This window comes from Rhinolophus sinicus, linkage group LG04 (assembly GCF_036562045.2).
Source record: "Rhinolophus sinicus isolate RSC01 linkage group LG04, ASM3656204v1, whole genome shotgun sequence".
Lineage (NCBI taxonomy): Eukaryota > Metazoa > Chordata > Mammalia > Chiroptera > Rhinolophidae > Rhinolophus > Rhinolophus sinicus.
The window spans coordinates 62293009-62314401 of NC_133754.1; the positions used below are offsets into that span (position 1 = coordinate 62293009).

Sequence of the window (21393 nt, forward strand, 5' to 3'; positions counted from 1 at the left end):
TCACTCAGCCAGGAGACTCTTAAACACAGTTTGCTGCCAACCATTATTTATGCTCTTTTTCTGAACAACACCTAATAACTGCTAATTAAGTCTTTTGTAGCCTGACTCTCAACTAATTAGGGTTAATTGAGCCTACTTGTGCATTAGCTATTCTAGCTGTTGTTCTGATAATCAGGATTTTGGAGCATGTTGAATATTTAGTCAGTCTGCTAGCTTAGACTTCTCTCCACTAGGCATTCTGCTGCCATCCTTTGTCATTTGTTAATGGGCAACAGTGAGGCACTCTCGGCTTGAGTTGCATCTTGCTTTATCTCTTGTGAGTGTGTGTGTGTGTGTGTGTGTGTGTGTGTGTGTGTGTCAACATCCAAGGAATGTGATAGATGAATGACCCTCAGAATGGAAAAGCAAAAGGGTTGGTGTAATGCTATTTCAGCTTTGATTTTTAATCACTAAGGGTTATCTCTTCGTGGAGAATGAGAATGGAGTTTCTGAAGCTCTGTGTTTGTGGTCCATAAAAAGACTTTTTAGTCTTCCTTCCTAGTTGTATACATTGATTAGATGGCTATATCTTTGAACTGATTCTGGATTGTGTTGTACCTGTTATTGAGGGACCAAAGTACATATTTTATTTTTATCATGGTTATTATTATTTTAAGCATTGTCAGTTGATTCATATTAATAGCCTCTATGAGAAACTCCATTTTGCATCATTTCAGACCATTGACAATCCATTCTGTTCTTGAAACTTAAATAAAAAAATTTGATCATTTAGCTTGAAATCCCATTCAATTGTTCAGCCATTTTTATCATAAAAACAATTATATATATATATATATATATATATATATATATATATATATATATATATATATATATAATTAAACATATTTACTCTTTAGTTTCTCTTGATCATACTTTCCAAGGCAATTAAGTTGATCAATATGAACTAAAATATATTTTTTAACATAAAGTAACAACTTTTCTAATCTCACTAAGATGACTAGTTATTCAAAATTTTATGTATGTATTTTATGTATGTATCTGGCTATAATAAAGGTTAAGATGGTTTTCTTTGATGAACCTCTGATGGAAAGGTAGATAAAAATCATCCTTGAAACAAGGAGCTCATTCTATTTTTCTTTCATATCTAATACATACTTAGCAAGTGTTTGCTAAATAATGAGAGACTGAATGAATGAGGGGGTGAATGATTGTGGATGAATAACATAATAAATAATACAGTTGCCTTCTTCATCCCTGTTCATATGTGCAATCGAGATATTTATGTTATACAATTTTCTAATGCTTTATTTTTGTTAGGTCAGCAGTTGAAAAAACCTAAGAGATTATTAATTCTAACCTCTCCCTTTACAGATGATGAAATTAAGGATTAAGGAAACCATAAAGGTCAAGTAATGGACCCAAATTCACTCACAAGCAAATAATGCAAAGATGAAATCGAAACTCAGGAGTAAAGTTGGCCTGCTACAGGTAGGTTTCATTGTGAATGGAAATTCTGAACACTGACCTTGTCTGTGTTTGGTCATCAGCTGGAAGCTCCTACCTTCAGAAACATAGCCAAGCCAGTTAGAAAGGCCTGAATTACAAACCTCCATCTCTGTACTAATGTTCATAGATCATCCTGTAGCAACAGTTTATTTAACAGCAGGCTATTAATGAATATTTATTTTACCTTATAAAATTTGCATAAATGTGGTCCAAAGAAAAGTCTTCATTGCAAAACTTTTAATTTAGAATAGAAATCTTCCTTGAAAAACATAACCAAATAATATACCTAACTAGATATTTACAAATGTGTCCATGCATGTCAAAGGCTCAAAATTTATATAGAGAGTATATAACTTTATAAGTAAAGACTGGATAATTTTGGTCCCTTTTTAATTTAATCCAAAATTAATCAATATAATTAATACTTAATATATTGCCATTGAGCTTAAAAACCTTGTTTCATTGGTTTTAAACCAATGATTCTTTTATATGTATTAAAAAAGTACTGCCAACAATTGGCAGTGTGTTGAAATAATATCTAATTACTGTAGTAGGTGGGAGAAATAATAGAATCTATAATTGTGGCCTAAAAAATGCAGTTTAAAGCATGCATACTGCTGTTAAGATTTATGATCATACTAATCAAGTTGACGTCAGGGTTTATTTTATAATGTGAATTTTATGATTCGGGAAAACAACTGTGATGGCTGAGAACAAGTTAAATGGATTTTGTCTGAAGTACTGTTCCAGAGAATGATGTGAACATATATTGCAGTGTTTCCCAGGGAATTCCTCCATTTCTTTTCCTCATAGCTCCCTGCATTCTAGTGTGATTAATATTACAGTCAATTCCTTATTTTTCTGGTATGCTTACTATTACAGGCAGTTCTTGGGGGAAAGGGGAATGCAGTACAGTGATAATTAGAATTAATCAAATTCAAGGATTCATTACTAGTCCTTGTATTACGGACATGGAAACATTGTCTTGATTGTACGTGGAGTTTAATTGATAGAGACTGACTTTATTTCGTAGAGGTGATGGAACAGAGAGGTTAATGCCATTTAAAGAATCTTTATTACTCACAGTTCATAAGACAAGACATGCTACACCATTGCAGGTTTACATGGGGAAGCCCCCAGGTTGGACAGGAGGACCAAAGGAGAAAGTGTGGCTCAGAACTTTATTGTGATTTCCTCAAGAAGGAATGGGCAAGGTAGAGTAGGCAAATTTGAACAAGTTTAAGATTGGACAGATTAAATAATTTCAGCAGGCTCTGGGCTATAAAGATGGTCTCTCCTCATCCCATACAAGACCCTGGGATGATTTAAGGTGTTGGTGGTGGGGATATTGACTTGGTGTGTGAGAGCTTGGTAAAGGCGGTGGTTGGGGTGAGGGTTTTGGATTGGGTGGTTTGCATGTGAAAGGTGTGCTCACAGGAGAGCCATTTGTTTCTTGGAATTCGCTAGCCCTGAGAGGGGCAGTTTCCCCGCAGCCAGCAAGGCACCAAGATGTCAAAGCATCATAAAATATAGAAAAAAATTCAAATGATTAATACAATCCTGTAAGCTTTCTCTCTACTCTTCTTTTTTTGTATAACTTTAAAAGAAAAGATTGATCAAGGAAGGTACCAAACTGAAATGAGGGAAAACCAGGGGGTTTACTGGGTGTCATACATAAAATGATTATGTTCACATTTAACTATGTTAAGAGTGTGTTTCCCATCATTTACATAAAACATTAGAGAATTGGTTGTATGTGTACTAAACGTCCCACAGAAGTAGGTTACCATTTTCTAGTATTTAAACCTGTTATAGGGTTATATAAAAACCACCACTTAATACATCTTCTGCACCATCTTCTTCTTTTCCTTTAGGAACATACACACACCAAGAAGCTCATCCTAAGAATGACTTAGATTTAATAGCTGAGAATAGGCATGAATTAACTCCAGATTATTTTGCTGAGTCCCTGGACTCTGCATTTGAGAAACTGAATTCAAATCTTCATATTTCATTACCTAAGTGTCTATTTTGTTTTTTTCTTCTAGCTTTTTTCTTTTCTTCCTCTCTTCTTATCTACTTCTTCCCTCTTTCCTCATTTGCTTCCTGTTATGTTCTTTTAACAAAATATTGAGCTCAAATTATGTAGTAAACTGGGCAAGTACTGGTGATACAAAGATGAAAAGATGTCAATATCCTCAAAGAGCTCAAATATAGGTAGAAAAACACTGCTGAAATATGAGTGTTTATTGGACATTCTAGGAACTATTCTAAGAGTTATGTGAGGAGGAAGAGTGGAGAGGGGAGATACACGAAGTGTGTTGAAGGAGTCAAGGAGTTATTCAAAGAGAAAGAAACTCAAGCTGAGAAGGGGCAAGCCTTTGAAAGGTGGACAAAGGGAAATCTAGTGTCTTTATTGAGCTCCAAGTAAATGAAAGTGACTGAAGCTTAGGGATTCTGGGAAGTGGAAAAACTAAGTAAAACATAAGGCAGTCCCCGATCATGAAGGGCCTTTTATGTCATGCTATAGAGATTTTATCCCCTCCATTCACAAATATTAATTGAGAATCTTTTCTTAGACACTATTTGAAACATTGGGCATATGTCAGTAAACAATATATCCAAAGTCCTCTTACATTCCATTGCAAACTATAAACAAATAAATGTATAAAATTGTGTCAGATGGTGATACTCGAAAGGGGAAAGACTGAAAGTTGGGTGCTATTTTAAATAGGGTGATTATGAAAGCTTCCCAAAGCACAAGTTATTTAAACACGGGTTGATTGAGCTCTGGGGAAATGGCATTTGAACAGACAAGAAGGAAGTGAGGGGACCCAGAACTGTGAGAATGCTCTAGGCAGAGGCAGGGATGAGCTTGTAATATTTGAGACAACTGGGAAAGACCACAAGACATGAGCTGTGTGAATCAGGGGGTCTCACTGCTAGGGGGAAAGGTTGGAGAGGTGGCAGGGTCTCACCTATGTAATTACCTAGTTAAGAAGGGAAATTGAATTTCATTCTGTGATGGGAAGTTTTTGAGATATATGACTAGTGACATAATATGATTTATGTTTTGAAAAGATAATTTTGATATTTTATTTTTTAATTGGATATTGGTTGACAAAGGTGTATATGTTACATATATATTTGTCAAAACATATATGATATCTATGTGTTTTATTATATGTAAATTATGCCTAAAAATTTTTAAGAAGATAACTTTTCCTGCTATGTGTTCATGTATAGCCAGATAGCAGAACTAGAAGCTGGACAGCCAGACTTTTCTCTTAGCATCAACTGAGTTACTGAAAATTGGCGAGATTCAGTATACTTTTGAAAAATAACCTGGACAATAGAGTGCAGAATGGATTGGAGAACCTGAGAACAGGAAATCTGATTAGGTTTACATGATTGCAATAGCACAGATAGGAAATGATAAGGGCCAGGTTTAGTGAAGACAAAGAAAAGAGGAATAATCAAAGTATTCAGGAGATAGTACTGACATGATTTGGCCAATTGGATAAAGGAGATAAGAGGGAGAAGAGTCTAAAATGAATGATTCTCAGCTTTCAGGCTTTGGAAGTTGGGGAGGATCTAATACAGTCATTATGCCAGAAGTTATAATAGGAGAAAATGATTTGAGGGGTGCAGTTCCATTTGTGACATGTTTAATTTGGGATGTGTAAGTAACTCACAAGTACAAATGACCAGTTTGCAGTTGCAGATAGAGAGGTCCAAGAGCTGACAGTGGTCTTATGTGTAAATAAAAATGTGTAAGTTGTTAATAAATGAATATTGCTTAAAACTATGAATCTGAATGCCCCGAGGGAGTCCTGAATAATTGTCTACAGTCTTCAAAATGTCAAAACAATTGCTTAGTGTGAAAGGATGATTTACTTCTCATAGCCCATATTATTTAAACCAATCTTTCATAAGCATATATTATGTACTCAGAGGTAGGCTAGGCCATATGGTTGGTAAAAAGAACTGTACTTACATGGAATTTTTCTCTTAATGAGAAACAGATGCATAAAACAGCTACCAGAATCATCATACCTTTCAAAAACCTATCAAGTCTTCACCCCATTTTATATAATAATTGCCATTTATGATATGCCACGTATTTGCCTGGAGATAGCTGATTTTCACATAAATTGTGTCACTTTGCAGTAGGCTGGATTCTAAGATAGCCCCCAAGATTTCCTGCTATGGATGTATATGTTTGGTGTAATCTTTGGTCTGTAAATATGACAGATTTTATCCCTGTGATTAGGTTATGGTTTATGGCACAATTGTCCTTAACATAGGGCAATTATTCAGGTGGGCGTGACCTAAACATAAGAGCCAATTAGAGACTTTTCTCTGGCAAGTGGCAAAAGAGGAAATCAGAGAGATATGTTCTGTCTGACCTAGAAAAATACCAACATCCATCTTGTGAACTGCCCTTGCAGACCACATAGAAAGGAACTGCAGGCAGCTTCTCATTGCTGAGAGCAGCCAAAAAGCTAGCAGGAAAAGGAGGACCTTCATGCTACAAGTGTAAGGAAAGGAATTCTACCCACCAGCCTGTGGAGCTTGGAAGAAGATTATAAGTGTCTAGTGAAAACTGAGGTCCTGGTCCTTACGTGTTTCTGTCCCATGAAACCCTGAGCAGATACACCAGCCGTTTTGTGCCTGGTCTTAGGATCTACAGAAACTGAGATGATAAATGGATTTGAAGTTGGTGGCAATTTGTTATACAGCAGTAGAAAAGTAGTACACACTTGATACGCAGTAATCCTATGTGCCAAAGCAAAGCAACACGCCCAAGCTCCCAATCCTGGTAAGTGGAGCAGCAAGGACGGCAACCCAGGTTTCCCGAACTCCAAATCCCCTGCTCTCCTCATACAGCTCATGCAGAGCAACTCTGAGTAGCACTGCTAGCGTAAGGTGGTGCTGGGGGTGGAACTGAAGCTTAGCATCCTCACCATAAGCCTTTTGTGTTTGCCTCTGACTGCACTACCTCTGCTTATATCTGCCACAGAACCAGCGTCCTCTTCAGCATCCATCTCTCTGACTCCAGGGAGAGCAGTGAACACTCTTCTCGTGTACCAATTAATCTTTGACCACTAGGACTGCCTAACAGAGGCAGAATGGGTGAAATGGACTCTTGTTTTTAGGAACTGAGCTGAGACCCCTGATTTATTTCACCTTGTTTGTGAAACAGCAGCTAATGATTTTGTTTCACTCCTCACTTGGACGAGATTCAGGGAAAAGCGTTTGGATGGAATCGCAGGAGAGCACACTTAGGACATGAGCCAGCACACTTCTGTGTTGCCTGTAATTCATCCTCCCTCAGGCTCAAAAGACTTGGGTAACAGGGAAACATTGACCATGGTCTTATAAAAAGGTGTCAATACCTTAATGACTATTTGTGCATGAACCAGTGTATATTTCAGTTCTTACTATATTCCAGACAAACCCAATGAATATTCCCTTTGTGTCAATAACAATATGATACCAAAACTCTCTGGTCCTTAGATTCCTTATCTTTAACATGAATAGAGCAACAAAATATGGAAATATTGTAAAGATCAAATGTGATAATGTACATGAAAGTACATTAAAAACTACAAAATGCTATCCATACTTAGGATGTTATAAGATTAGGCTCAAGGCAGTTGTCTATGAAAAGCAAAAAAATATTTGAAACTTTAAGCATGTAGAAACTACTGAAGATGAATCTTTTTTCTCTATGTTAAATCTCTCTCTCTCTCTCTCTCTCTCTCTCTCTCTCTCTCTCTCTCTCTCTCTCTCTATCTCCCCTGCCCCAGGGGTGCCAAAAAATGTATATACATGACTTGTATTTATCTTTTGTTACCAGTATATATTGAGTATTACAATTTTAATACAGTTTTTTTTCTCTTTCTTAAAATGTGTATTCATTGTTTTGGCACCTTGAATATATATATATTTCCCTGAAATAGAATGATCCATTTAAATGTGTTCAATCCATCCTTACATCACCTTGAAGAACGCTCAGGTTATACGTTAAGTGTACTCAGTTACACTCAGGCTTATGCTCCTGACCTCTTAGAGACAAGGGTGGTATTACTTACAGCTGAGTTGGCACTTTTCTTAAAGTAGAGTCCTCCTGCCTGGAATTAATGGGGGTTCTATTGGTTCCAGCTATATCAGAACCATGTACTAGGATAGGGAAAAATGCCAAATAAGATGCTGAAATTGGTAGGGAAAATAAATAGAATTTTTCAGCTCCTAGAAGGGAATTACCCTCAATGGTGAATGAGAAAGAAAGAAGAAATATTACTGAGGGAGTATTAGAGAGTAGCTTAAAACATATTTTTATGCATTGGACAACAGCAAGAAATTTGTCAGCATTGGGCAGCATTATGGTTTGCCAGAGCTATAAAAAGGTTATGCAAACAGTAACCCAAAAGGAATAGAAACACATTAGAATTTATAGGCCTAAATTACTCACTATGTAAATGAAGCTTTCAAATATATATGGTTTATGGAAATTAATGTCTTATATTTATTACTCAGCTCCAAGATTAAAATTGGAACCACACTGATTAGGTAACATTATAAATCACTTCCCATAGAAAGAAATAATAATAATACATCAAAGTACAAATGCTCTGATTAAACAAGTTGATATATAAGAAGAAAAAAGATGTGTGCTTTTCTTGACAGCTAATTCTGAATGCTAGTCAGTTTTCTTATTCTTACCAAAATAATGGGCTGGACGTAAACAGACAAGCTGGTTATGACACTTCCTATTTCAGTAAACATACAGGAAGAAAAAAGAGGGAGAGAAAGATGTGGGCTCCTTTCCCCCAACTTAAATATCATATTATGTGAAGCTTGTATTGCTGAATGTGGCAACACCTCAAGCACTACGATTCATGTAGCTTTTAGCCAAAGAGAAGACAGAAAAGCAATGTATCACTGGATCATCCTTCAATTCAAGTCTCTTAGTTTCCTTTAGTTCTTTCAGACAGGGGAGGAGGGTTATAAGGTAGAAAGGATAATATTAAAGGAATGCAGCATTAATTAAAAATTCAGTCAGATGTACAAATGACCTATGAAAACTGTTAGGTTCCATGATCTCCAAAAACATTGAAACATTTTATTCCAAAGTTGGGAAGAAAGATTTTACTAAAAGATGGCAGAATGAAAATAAATTTAAATCTCAGTGCCTTTCAGGGTGCTGTGGGAGGAGGCAGAAATTTCTAGAAATGTGTTTCAAAGCCTTCTGTAGGAGGATCCTTGAGCAGAAGCAATGCTAATTGAAGCACATGTAGATGAATGATTTGGGACCAGATCTCCTTTTATGAATAAGCAGAGTGTCCCTGTTAGGGACAGTACCAGGAGATAAACAAAACAGAAAAATAATGTTGCTTCTGTCCAGACCCACCCTAAGTGTCCCATTTACACAGTAAATCAGGATTGCTCACAGGTTTGCCAATGGGGAAGGGTTTTCCACCTCATTACAGAAGGATGTGGTAGACTTTTAAAGCAGCTTCAGTATTTTACAGTAATTCTGTTTTTTTTCATCATGTTATTCTTTTACTTTGATAAGTATAAAGTCTGTGTTCATCTCTAGTATTGGAATGACTTAGGTTCATGGAGAATTCTGGCTTCTTGCCGATTACACCTGAAGCTGTTGGTTGATATGCCAAGAGTTGAACCCCTCAGACTTCACTTAAATATCTGCCAAGGTATACTCAGCACTGTAAACATAATTATTGGAACTTGCTGTCTAATTAGCATGTGCCGTATTGATAGGTAAGGTCTGGTAGCTTCAGCACATCACCATTTCATCTACATACTGCCAAGTAATACAATCATGTTTATGGCACTAGACTCATTAGTCTTTGAATTTACTGTTTTGTCAATGCTTTAATGGCTTCAACATCATGTGGACATCGATTCCTAATGTCTCCGTTTTTAAACTGGGTGGTCTTGGCATTTTGTGCAGGGTACTGTGCCAGGTGCTTTAGAGGAAACCAAGGTAAAAGAGGTGACAGCCCAAACTTTGATTTGTCTATAATCCATAGTGGAGACAGGATAGATAAATAATAACCTCATTATATGATTATTAAATTTAGCGTCATAAAAGCGATACAGTGAAAGTGCAACGGCAGTTCAGATAAATCACCAGGAGGTATTGCCAGTAAGTGGAACAACAGCATTGCCCAAGGTTGGAGTTCGAAAGAGCACAGATGTCTGCCAGGATCACAGAATGGACTTGTTACATCCGTTCCTCAAAGCCTGGCCCTACTGCAGATTATTCCCACCCCAGGCGTTTATTGTTACCACTCTGTCTCTGGTAACCCCTCACTCAGGTCCCATTCACTCACATCCTGATATCTGTTATGGCATTGTGACTTCACATCACATGTTTACCTTTATTCCCAAACTAACTTGCCATTCTGTTCTTTTGGTACCAACCATAAACTCATTTCAGCTTTTGGTTTCATTATTACTTTTCCTGAAGGTAGTATTCTCTGAGAATAGGAGAAGGCTTCATAAAGGAACCAGCACAGCATCTAGTCCTCGAAGAACAGAATGAATTTGGTCATGCAGAAATCTGTATGAAAGGAGGGAATGGACTTTCTTAGGAAAACGACATCATGAACCAAGAAAGAAAGTGGGAAACCATATAAGTTAAGGTATTTTGCAATTTGGCTATAGTACAGGGACATAAAGAAGACACATCAGAGAGAGAATTTGAACAGTCGAGAATTTGAACAGGGAAGATTTCAAGTATCTGAGATATGAGAGAAATTAATTTCATTCATATTGGGAAACCAAGGAAGATTTTTGAACCAGAGATCACAAGATCTGAGCTATTCTTTGGGAAAAAAAAAAAAAAAAAAATTAATAGCTAGGTATGGAACAGTTAAAGTATAAAGAGAGAAAGAAAGTAATTATAACAGTTCTTGAATCACTATGCTCATCTAAATTAGGACCAAAGTTATGCAGAAGAGGGGACTCATTATCACTGCCTCAAGGGGAAGGTGTGGCTGGGCCAAGAAGCAGAGGCAGCCCATAATCTTGGCTTTTGCTTCCAAGAAGGTCTCCATAGAAGACCTTATAAAGTTTGTAGGCAGTAAATGGAATGGAGAATCTGGTGTGCAAGAAGAAGCAAGAGGGAGAGAGATAACAGACTGTAAAATGTGTTCCCCTGGGCTACAAGGGAGAAAGAGGTCTCTGGCTGGACCAGGGCTCCAGAGAAGCTTGGCAGCAAGGTCCAAGACAAGCACTTAGGCACCAGAGTCCCCAGCCTGAGAACATGTTTTCCTCCCATGCATGGCAGGAAGGACCTAAAGGTACCCTGCAAACAGAGGACAGCTATATCTCATTCTCAAAGATATCTAATAAATGGGGACTCTCTCCAGATAGATTCCTAATCATACATGTCTTGGAATTGTGTATGGCATGACCTATGGAAATAGGATAGGGGGAAACCCAGACATACTGAGCTTGAATTCCTTGCCAACACAGCAGGAATAGGACTCAGAGAGATATTAAATTAATTCAGAGGAAATAAAAAATGCTCTATTTCTTATCCACCTGGATTTGTGTACTGAAATTCATATACTCTAAATATCTTATATACATTTTTTATATTCTGGGCATATAGTACAGCACATCCTAAGCTGTCTATACTCAATAAGTAGGGGTACATAAATGTAAGTGGACGAGATTCAAGATAAATCCAATTTACAAAAAAAAAAAAAAATGCCCCACAGTACATAATAATGGAAACGTTGGTATGTATTTTTACTACTAATAATTGCCTACTTTTTTCTCCAAATATCTAATTTCTTTGCTTTGAAAATTAAATTATCAGACCGCATACAAATAAAATCCTATTTGCTCCTCTGAAAGTTCCCGAATATTTTTTGTTTGTTTTATTTTGTTTTCCTTTCCTTTTTTTTTTTACTCAAAGTAAGCCTAATATTGTTCATAGATTGTAAATCCTAAGAGATAACAATTGTTCCATTTACTTACTCATATGACATTAACTGTGAGGAAAATTAAACTATTCTGCAAAACAGAAATTTAATTATAGCTTTAACAGCAACAAATACCTAATTTAAAAATATCAGATAATCACTTGTGTTTTTTTGCCACGTTTTACATTTTATCAATTAATGCTTTGCATCAATTTACATCAGAACTGAGTACATTTGCTGACAGAACCTGCCCCCAGATTTGTGTTTGTTTACTAACCCAGCAATGTCATACAAAAGCCAATCTATTAATTTATTCCTATGTACTGAAAACATCTGGAAAATCTCATAGGGGGGTTCAGCTGAGACCATCCTCTCTCGTATTGTCTGTGGGGCCATTTACATGTGGGGCTACACATTTTTCAATGGAAGGAATACCTCTACTAGAGTAATTGAAACCTTATTATGCTAAATGCTGAACAAGAAACCTTCATATAAAACCTTTTAATTTTCCCCCAAATCCCAATTTGGTTATGTATTAGATTAAGGTTCTACTTGTCTTCATTGTCTTCAACAATTTTATGGTATTTTATGGAAGATTGGTCAGAAAAGTGGGCAATTATAAAATAACCTAATAAACAAAGTTTTCAGGGCTGATTTTTACATTCTGAAGTGAAACATAAGGATTAGAGTATAACCCAGGCATTCTACCTCTTTTTTCATTGCTTTTTGTATTATTAGCACTCATGCTTTTCAGTTCCAGTGCTGCAGGTATATGCAAAGCTACAGAATCTTAGCCAGGTATAATTCGGTCAAGAAATAGATATATCCATTATTGTTCATCTTCAGCTTCAGGTGTACAGTGCAGTGATCAGGCATCCACATCTTTCCTGAGGTGGAAGCTGAACAATAATGAATGTCAACTACAATTTTATATATATATATATATATATATATATATATATATATATATATATATATATATGTTTATGTATATGTATATGTATATATATACATATACATATATGTGTGTATATATACATACATATATATGTATATATATAGTTACAAGAAGTGGAGTACAGCATTATGAATAGAGAGAGGGGAAATGTAACAGCTGTATGCGATGTCAGAGGGGTAGTAGATGGGGCGAGGGGGGTTATCATTGTGTAAGGATATAAATGATAAATGTCTAGTACATTGTTTTCTACACCTGAAAGTAATAAAATAATAATAATAATAATAATAATAATAATAATAATAATAAAAAGAAAAGAGATATCACCATAAACTGGCTCAGGTATCAGAGCACCCATTTGAAAGATAACAGAAGTAAGTCACAGAAGCTCAAAGCAGGAAACACAGAGGGCCTGATGTTAAACTAGGATTGGACTTTGAAAGACTCTCAAGGCTGCCAAGGACCAAGGAATTTTCTCTCCATATCTTTTTATCTGTTTGATGTTACCAGATCACTTACGGATCACTTTTCTCTATACACATGTTCTGTTTTTCTGTGTGAAAGATGAAATGCACTGAATAATGAAGGTGATTTTATTTAGGATATTGCCATAGGGAGAATACTCATTACTGAGGAACACCTTAAAAAAGAGGGAGAAAACTTGGAATTTTATGAAACAAGAGAGTAATCGAGGAAGACTGGAGGTGGATCTTAAATCTGATATGCAAGGGTAGGTTGGTTCTTTATGTTTAGTTGTGTATCCTAACACAAAAGGATCCCAGGAGGGTGAGAGGATTTCTCCCTTGCTCTGCAGGACTTCTCTTTGCTGAGAATCTTGCCCTTCTTACTCACCAGCATACATGACCCCAAAATGGCCACCCAGAATCTACCTGATCTCCTATCTCCAAAGACAACCACAAAACAACCCCTGATAAAAACTCTCAGTAGGAAGAGGATTAGAAAGGATCCTTTGGGTCACATATTTACCCCGAGAACAATTATCTAGCAAAGGTTGGGGTTAGTAAATCATGGCAGCAGAGATCCATCTCTTCTGTTGTGTTGGTGGGGCTGGAGAAGGACGAGGCCTCTAAGAAGAAATTATGAGCCAAGGAGACACTCCAATAAGTGTCAGCTACTTAGATGATAACTCTGATGTCACTTCTTTCAATGCCAAAACTACTGTATTAGGTAAATTAAGGGGAAAATGTTATTTACATATTAAAACAGATAGGATACTGATCAAGATGGTAGATTCTAAAAATATGCCTAACTTCATTTCTACTGAAAATCTCTATAAATTATATCTATATCGATATCCATATCTACATAGATATGGATATCGATATAGATATATGAAAAATATAAATGTATTTCTATCAGCATTGGAAATCAAGAAAGTATGCCAGTGGCAATTTTGAGGACTTCCTGGGAGAAAAAGCAGATGGCTTTGGAGCAGCCTATTAAGAAATAAAACTGATTGACATTTAGAAAAAGTCCTTAACCCAGGAATGTAAAGATGATTTGATATTAGACAGTCTATTGATACATGTCACTAAAAAAACTTAGAAAAACAAGAAACTAAAAATTTTTTTTTAAAAAAATTCAAATCCATTTTCTATAAATATACAAAACAAGCTAGGAATAGCAGGATTCAACCCTGATTTACTTTAAAGTGTCTTCCAGTAACCTATAGTAAGCATCATTCTTAATATTGAAAACTGATAAAAATCTCCATTGTAGCAGAATAGCAAATTTCCTCACATTTTCTTCATTTGTCCAAAACTCCTTTGACCTCTTTCAGTCCCCAACTAGTAAGTAGCAGGAGCTGAAGGACTTAGTTCAGTTCCATTTGATTTAAAATATAATATGACCCAATAGTGTAAACAGTTTCTCTAGATCCAACTGTTAGGTACAACAATAATTCTATGAGATGTTTGCTCAGTCTTTTAGTTTCCTCACCTTCCCCCCAGTTCTACAGCTGGCAACTGGTTAATGAGAGAGGCCTTAATAAGAGTGTGACATTGGATAGAAGGGGAACTTCTGGCATCTAATAAGCATAGGGGTGTGCACTGTCTGCCGTGAGAAGCATGTACGAGTACATTCTGCTACTGTCTGCATTTAACTTCTGTGACTTATAAAACTGTGGTTTCTTCCTCCTTGGTTCTGTGAGGGCCTGATGCGACCTCTTCCTTCTCAATCAGAATTTTTGTAGGTCTATTTGGTGTAGAGTCTCTCTGTGAGCCCTTGTCCCATTTTCCTTTGGACCCTGAATGAGGCCACCCATCACTCAGCAAGCCATTCCACCAAGTGAGCCCTCTGGAAAGACTATGGATCTTAACTCAACATCTAGAACACATTGAAATCAAAATAATCCCCCAAAATTCGTTGTTCACTCTAACTCTGCCTGCCCCCAAGCTCTACTTAACTACCTATTATATATATCCATTGTTGGTGTAAACCCAGCCAGCAGAACAGTAGAAAAAGAATTATTCAGCTAGAGGAATGCCAACAAGATAGCAGAATAGGAATTTTCAGTGCTCCTCCCCTAGCAGATATATCAATTTGAACAATTATCCTTCACAAGAGCTAAGGATTCCAGATGAGAGATTAAAGCACCTGGGTAAAGCATCGAAATAAGAAAAGATGCATTTAAGAGGGTGGGAAGGATAGTTTCACTGCTCTCCCAAGCCTGGGAAGTCCATCACAGAGAGAGGCAACTGCCCCATAGGGGAAGGAGAGTGGTATGAGCACCCAACTTCGGTGCAGACCCCAGCACCAGGCCCACCCCTGTGAACTACAGCACCAGGCCAGTTCCCATGGCCCCAGGCATCTGTGACTCAGTCTCCAGATTTGCCCCAGTGCCAGGGGCTGCCATAGCCCCAGGCTCCAGGTTCACCTCAGCTCTGGGCCAGCCACAGTAGACCCAGTTCCTAGGCCAGCTCCCCTGGCCCCATGCTCCCACTTTGCCCCAGTGTCAGGCTGGGATCTGGACCACGTCTCCAGATTGGTACCTGCAGCCCCATGCTCCAGAATAGTCCTTGTGGTCCCAGGCTCCCAGCCTAGGACCCAGCTCATCCTAACACCAGGTCAGCCCTCAGGCTCTATTCCAACACCCATATACCCACACTCCAGACCCATCCCTGCAGTCCCAGGCTTCAGGTCTGCCCCAGCACCAGGTCAGTACTCAGAGGCCCAGACACCAGCCTTGCCCCACAAACCCAGGCTACCAGTTTACCTCAAAATCTGGCTGGCCCCCATAGCCACAGGCTCTAGGCAAGTACCCATGGAGCCAGGTTTTAGGCCCATTCCAGCCCCAGACTTGTTTCTGTGGCCCCAGGCGCTAGTGGAACCAGAGTCCAGGCCTGCCCCTGTGGACATCAATGACAAAGCCAGACCCCCATGGACAAGTGGAAGGGAGGGAGGGAGGAAAAGAGGGAGGGCGGCATACAGCTTGGAGTTGCAGTGACCAACTAGTTCATGAAAGTGGCCGGGGCCAGTTTAAAAGGCTATGTACTGAGCAAGTGCTATAAGACAGCAAATCTGAGCCTGAGAATGTCTCAAAAATAAGTGTGGTGGTTGAGCCTACTGTTGACATTTCTCTTTTTCAGGAAGAAAAGTGTTCATAAGTATGGTGGAATTCACTTCCCTCATTCTGTTCTCAGCCCAGTGTGTGACTATATTCATTATAGCCTCTCCCAGACCAATTCAATATCGTGAGTTACTCAGGTAAAACTTCTTCCCTGCCAAACTCCCTACTCCATTTACCCCTGGTAGCACAAAGCTTAAACTGTGATGATACAGGGTGTCCCATAAGAAGTAGGCTACCCTCGCTAAATCTCTGAGCACAGCTTTCTGCTACACCTCAATCAAGGAGTCATAGTTAGGGAACGACCTGCAGGAAAGGAAGACTTTAATAAGTACAGATCTCCCATGTGTAAAGGTTAAAAGGCAGAGCTTTAGCAACAACTTTGTTAAGCAGATACATGCCAGAGAAATAACTCTTGGAGGCTTCAAGAGGGAAAAGTGGATCAGTCAAGTCCTTGAGTCCTTGACAGGATAATGGAGAGAAGTCAAGGCCTTACCAGCTGAATTTCATACTGACTTTGTTGACAGAAGACCAACATGCTCCTGGAGGCATAGGCTAAGAATATCTCTTTAGAGCCTCTTATTAGGGGAATACATGTGCTTTATATGATATATAGAACCAAGAAGGAGAAATTGACTACCCCAAAGTCATGCAGAGCTTCTTGCTAGCCTCTTGTCACAGAATTAGGTTTATTGACTATTTCAGTCTTTGTTTCATGTGACTTATCTTGTGTAGGGTCTTAGAATCCCCCACACTCCTCTCCCAATGGAGTGGATTTACTAAGAGGCATATACCCGCTCTCAGAAGTGTCTTCCAGCCAATCAATAATGCTGAGAAGCTCTGTAAAATAGGCAATAGCCATCACAGCATGTCTGATTTCTCTGTGTTTTCACTTTTACATCTGTTAAAGGTCAAAGACTCTATTTATCACAACCAAGCACACATGGACACTGAAAAGGTATCTTGGCCCAGTATATTGTTTTGAAATGGGATGGGTGTGGAAAGTCTTTCTTCTGGTTTCTGAAAAATTCACATTAAAGTATGGTGCACTTTTATGCGCTCCTTTCCATCAAAAGATTCTAAAGTACTTAAACAATTTTAATTAAGTTGTTCCAGTATCTCTCAGGAGCAAATCAATATTTTTCATACTCCTTGGTGCAGGCTAGGGAAATAAAGTCCAGCCCCTTCCCTAACCTCAATTCACATTTAACAGTCTTTCCTTGAAATATGGAAAATTTTCTTTGAATATATTTAATTACAAAGGAGTAAAATTTTCTTCTTAGTGTGCCTTACCTTTCTTTCCTCTGTAAGAGATGAGAAGAAAAAAGAGCAAGCCCTAAATAAGAATCTAAGAAACACACAATGTGATATATAGATGATATATTGCAGAATTGTATACTTGAAAACTATGTAATTTCTCTAACCATTGTCACCCCAATACATTTTAATTAAAATAAATGTTTAAAAAGAAAATGTGATTTTTTTGAGGCCTGGATATTAAAAGCAAAATATATTTTTCATCTTTCGGGCAATATGGGAGAATATCTGATTTTTTTCAGGCTGTAAACAAAAGAAGTATAGCTATATTTTCAGAGCCCTAAAAGATAAAAGATAGATGATAGATCAGATAGATAATAGATAGATAGATAGATAGATAGATAGATAGATAATAGATAGATAGATAGATAGATAGATAGATAGATAGATAGATAGATAGACAGACAGACAGACACATACAGATTCACAAAAGCAGCAGAACTAGCTCTTCACCTCAAGTATCACCAGACTGAATTAGAAATTGTTCCTCTATAAACCTGCGGATGAGGTGGGAGGGTGCTGACTTTTTCTGTTCTCTTTGTAAAATAATTGGGTTTCTCTGTGTCGTTTGATTGAAAATTGACATTCTCTGCTCTCAAAATGTCTAATTGTCCACTGGGGAGAGACTAGGCTTCTACAGCAGCCAATAGATGTTGGGCTGTACTTAGTATGGCAGGAGGACAGGAAAAGGCCACTCTGCCCTCTCTGAGGTGGCACCATGGGGACTCAAGAAAAAAAAAAAATCTAGGAGAAAAAAAACAAGTGAACTACTCACAGTTCTCCACCTGGGGGCTGCTGTTTGTAGGAAACAAATTGCTGTAATAATAGTTAACACTTCTGGCACCTTCCTAGGTTCACCTTGGAGACTGATTTAAACTCCTGAGATGGAGACTTTTTGCTGTTAAAATGAAAGTGTGAGTGCCTAGTGGCTCCTGAAAATAAAGGCCTTCTGCATTTCCTGCCTCAGAAAACTCTGAATCTGAGAGCATCTCTGCTGAGCTGTATCTGTCTAGACTTGTATTTAAGCAGCAGCTTCACTGAACAATGAAACAACCTCTACTTTTCTATTTATAGCATAAAGCAAAGGGAACTGGCAGCCATTGAGCATGATAAATTGAGATTTTAGGCTTATACCCATTTGCTCTTTGGTGATCTGTTCTGAGACACTTTATTCTAATATTCTCTAAAGTAGTTTTGGTAGATATTGGTGATAACGGGATTGACATTCTCCCTTTCTGTTTACACATGCACTGCTAGGAAGAATAACTTTCTGGAAAGAGAACTGTTTTTTTGATCTAGGGTACACAAATGTAATGGGATGCATTAATGGAAAAAGCTAACTAAAGGCAGCATCTTCTTTTCCTATTGTCACCTCTAGTAGGAAAAAGAAATCAACATGTGTTTCTAAAGACTCCCTTAGGAAGTCCTATGCTACAATAGGATAATTATATTCTATGGTTATATTTCCTGATGTAGTTATTAGTAATGCTCCCTTTTACCCTTAGATGTATCCTGATTTGGATGACATATGGTCACACTACGTGTCAATATCTTCCCCAAAATAAATGAGTAGGGAGAAACACTTGGACAGTTAAAGATAGAATTGCTGGTCCTAGATAAGGAAAAGAGTTATAAAGACTGTAAAGGAAACAGAGTTTTGGCTAATTCCCTCACAGCACCCTGGACCTGCCAGGTATATCGACTGAGACTGGATGCCAGGTGCTAAAGACCTTAACTACATCAAGACCTCGGTACTCAAGCTGGCCTCATAACCTGTCTGCATAGTGTGGGGATCATGTGGACTTGAATAATGTACATACCAGAGACTATTGTAGTAGACTGAACACTAGAGAAGATTTCTACAGTTTGTGGACACTCACATAGCCACCTGTTTCCAAAACTGTTACTGAGTTTGAATTACTCCCAACCATGACTGGTCTGGACACAAACTCAGAACTAATTTGATTTAGAAAAATTAAACAATGTGGTATTTCTTAAAGCCAGCTGCAGAGACAGAAAATCATATGTACTACACATGCAGCTAGGAACTTCTGTTTACATCACTGAAGTAATTGGCAGACAGGTGTTGGTTGCATCCAGCGCCAGGTGGTTGAAACAGGAGCTTTTATCTCCTTCAATAAGCACCTGAGGTTAGAGTTCTTAGTGGCCTGGGATTTCCTCAGGGCCTGGTGAGCCAAATGGATAGGAAGGGAGGGAATGGCTCACAGAGGCAACACAGGGTGATTAATTTATTCAGTCGATCCCACAAGTATTTATTAAGCACCACTAACTCTTCCGTGGCTGCCATGTAGTGCTTTGTCTCTTGCACATGGAGTCATTGGATGTGCCCAGGTCCCTTCTACAAATATATGTTGTTTCAGATTGAAGAGTCATCTGCGGGAGAGATACTTAAACAGGAGAGGTTTTAGGGTATGGGTGACACACAGGACTTCACTACACATGGGTCCAGGGTTTCATATGTGGGATAGAATGGCTTGAACAAAGGAAGAATCAAAGTCATAATTAAAAACAAACATATATTTAGATTTAAAAGACTAAACAGAGCTACCGTGTTTCCCCGAAAATAAAACCTAGCCAGACAATCAGCTCTAATGCATCTTTTGGAGCAAAAATTAATACAATTAATACAATTTTTTGCTCCAAAAGATGCATTAGAGCTGATTGTCCAGCTAGGTCTTATTTTCAGGGAAACACAATATGATAGAAAAGTGTCCGGGGGAATTACTGATTTAAATATTGTTAATTAACTAATTAATTAATTAATGTTCTACCCATTTTTCTTAAGTTGCATAAGAATTCTAAGGTGTAAACAGGATAAGGTAATTAAGAAGGTAGCCCAAGAGAATGTGTATACCCACCTCTTAGGTAGTACTTTATATATGCTAGGGGTAAGGAGGCAGGTGGTTTGTGGTTGCTATAGGTAACTTCCAGACTTGATATATTAAGGAGGGCCTTAAAGAAGGACTCCTTGGAGAAAACCATGATTGTTCAAATTAGGACACTGTGGACTTATATTAAGCCAAGATTCATGAGTCGATGAATCTATGGAACATTTTAATGTCCTGCCTTCTATTTCCCACATGAGTCTCCAAAATGAGAGTACAAAACAATTTGAAATTATGAATGATAATGAGCCATAAGAGTATCCATAGACAGCAGAAGCAATTGGAATTCTTGGAACCACATGGGATTACTGATCCTGAACAGCTTTTCTGTGGGCTTGGACTTGAGATGGACTTTGAAGTGTGGTTAGGACGTTAGTGGAGTAGGACTAATGAACTTCTTACTTGTTTCTGTATTCACCTCCAGCCATGCTGACAAACAGCAAATGAAGCTATGTGCTTTTGTTTTTTTCCAAATTGGTATTCTGCTAAATGCCTCTCAGTGAGTATATCATCATCATCATCATCATCATCATCATCATCATCAGAATTAGCCATGGCCTAGACCTTGAGGGGACATAATGATGAGTGTCTATGTCAAGGTTGGTCCTCCCATTTGCAATATGAGCCTTCAGAATTAGTCCTGGGTGGTTGCCCACGAGGAAATTGGGCAAACCCACTATCTCATTTACCGAGGCCACAAAGGAGCTATCAAGTGAAGATGACCTTCAGCTTCTGTCTACTTTGACTAGACTCAAACTAATGACCTTGAGGTGGAAAGCAGTAGCTACAGACTATCATCTCTCTCACAGGCTCAAGGGCTCTTGGCACATGGTTGATATAAGCCTTGCAGCTGTTGCATTAAAAATTGTGATGTCACTGAAATCCTCTTGTTCCTGCCCCCTTCCCAAAATAATTATCAGTTACAGCACAGATATTAAAATGGCACTTTAAAAAATTAAAATACAGTTCTAAAAAAAAGACCATATAAATGTAGAATTAATTGCTGTATATGCTTCAAATTACCGAGAGAATTTATTTTATTTCTGTCACAGCAGAAAGTGCTTCATCAGGAGGAATTCATGTGGAGAGTCAACCATGTCCTAGTTATTTTGTATTTAATATGCTTGAGATGTTTAATTATTTTTGATTAATTCA

General features: G+C 37.9%; 1 pseudogene; it reads right to left on the bottom strand.

The window, feature by feature from the left end:
* LOC109456077 (large ribosomal subunit protein uL15) overlaps positions 1 to 20793 on the bottom strand; it is a 71839-nt pseudogene extending 51046 nt beyond the window's left edge.
* Between the last annotated feature and the right edge of the window lie 600 nt (positions 20794 to 21393).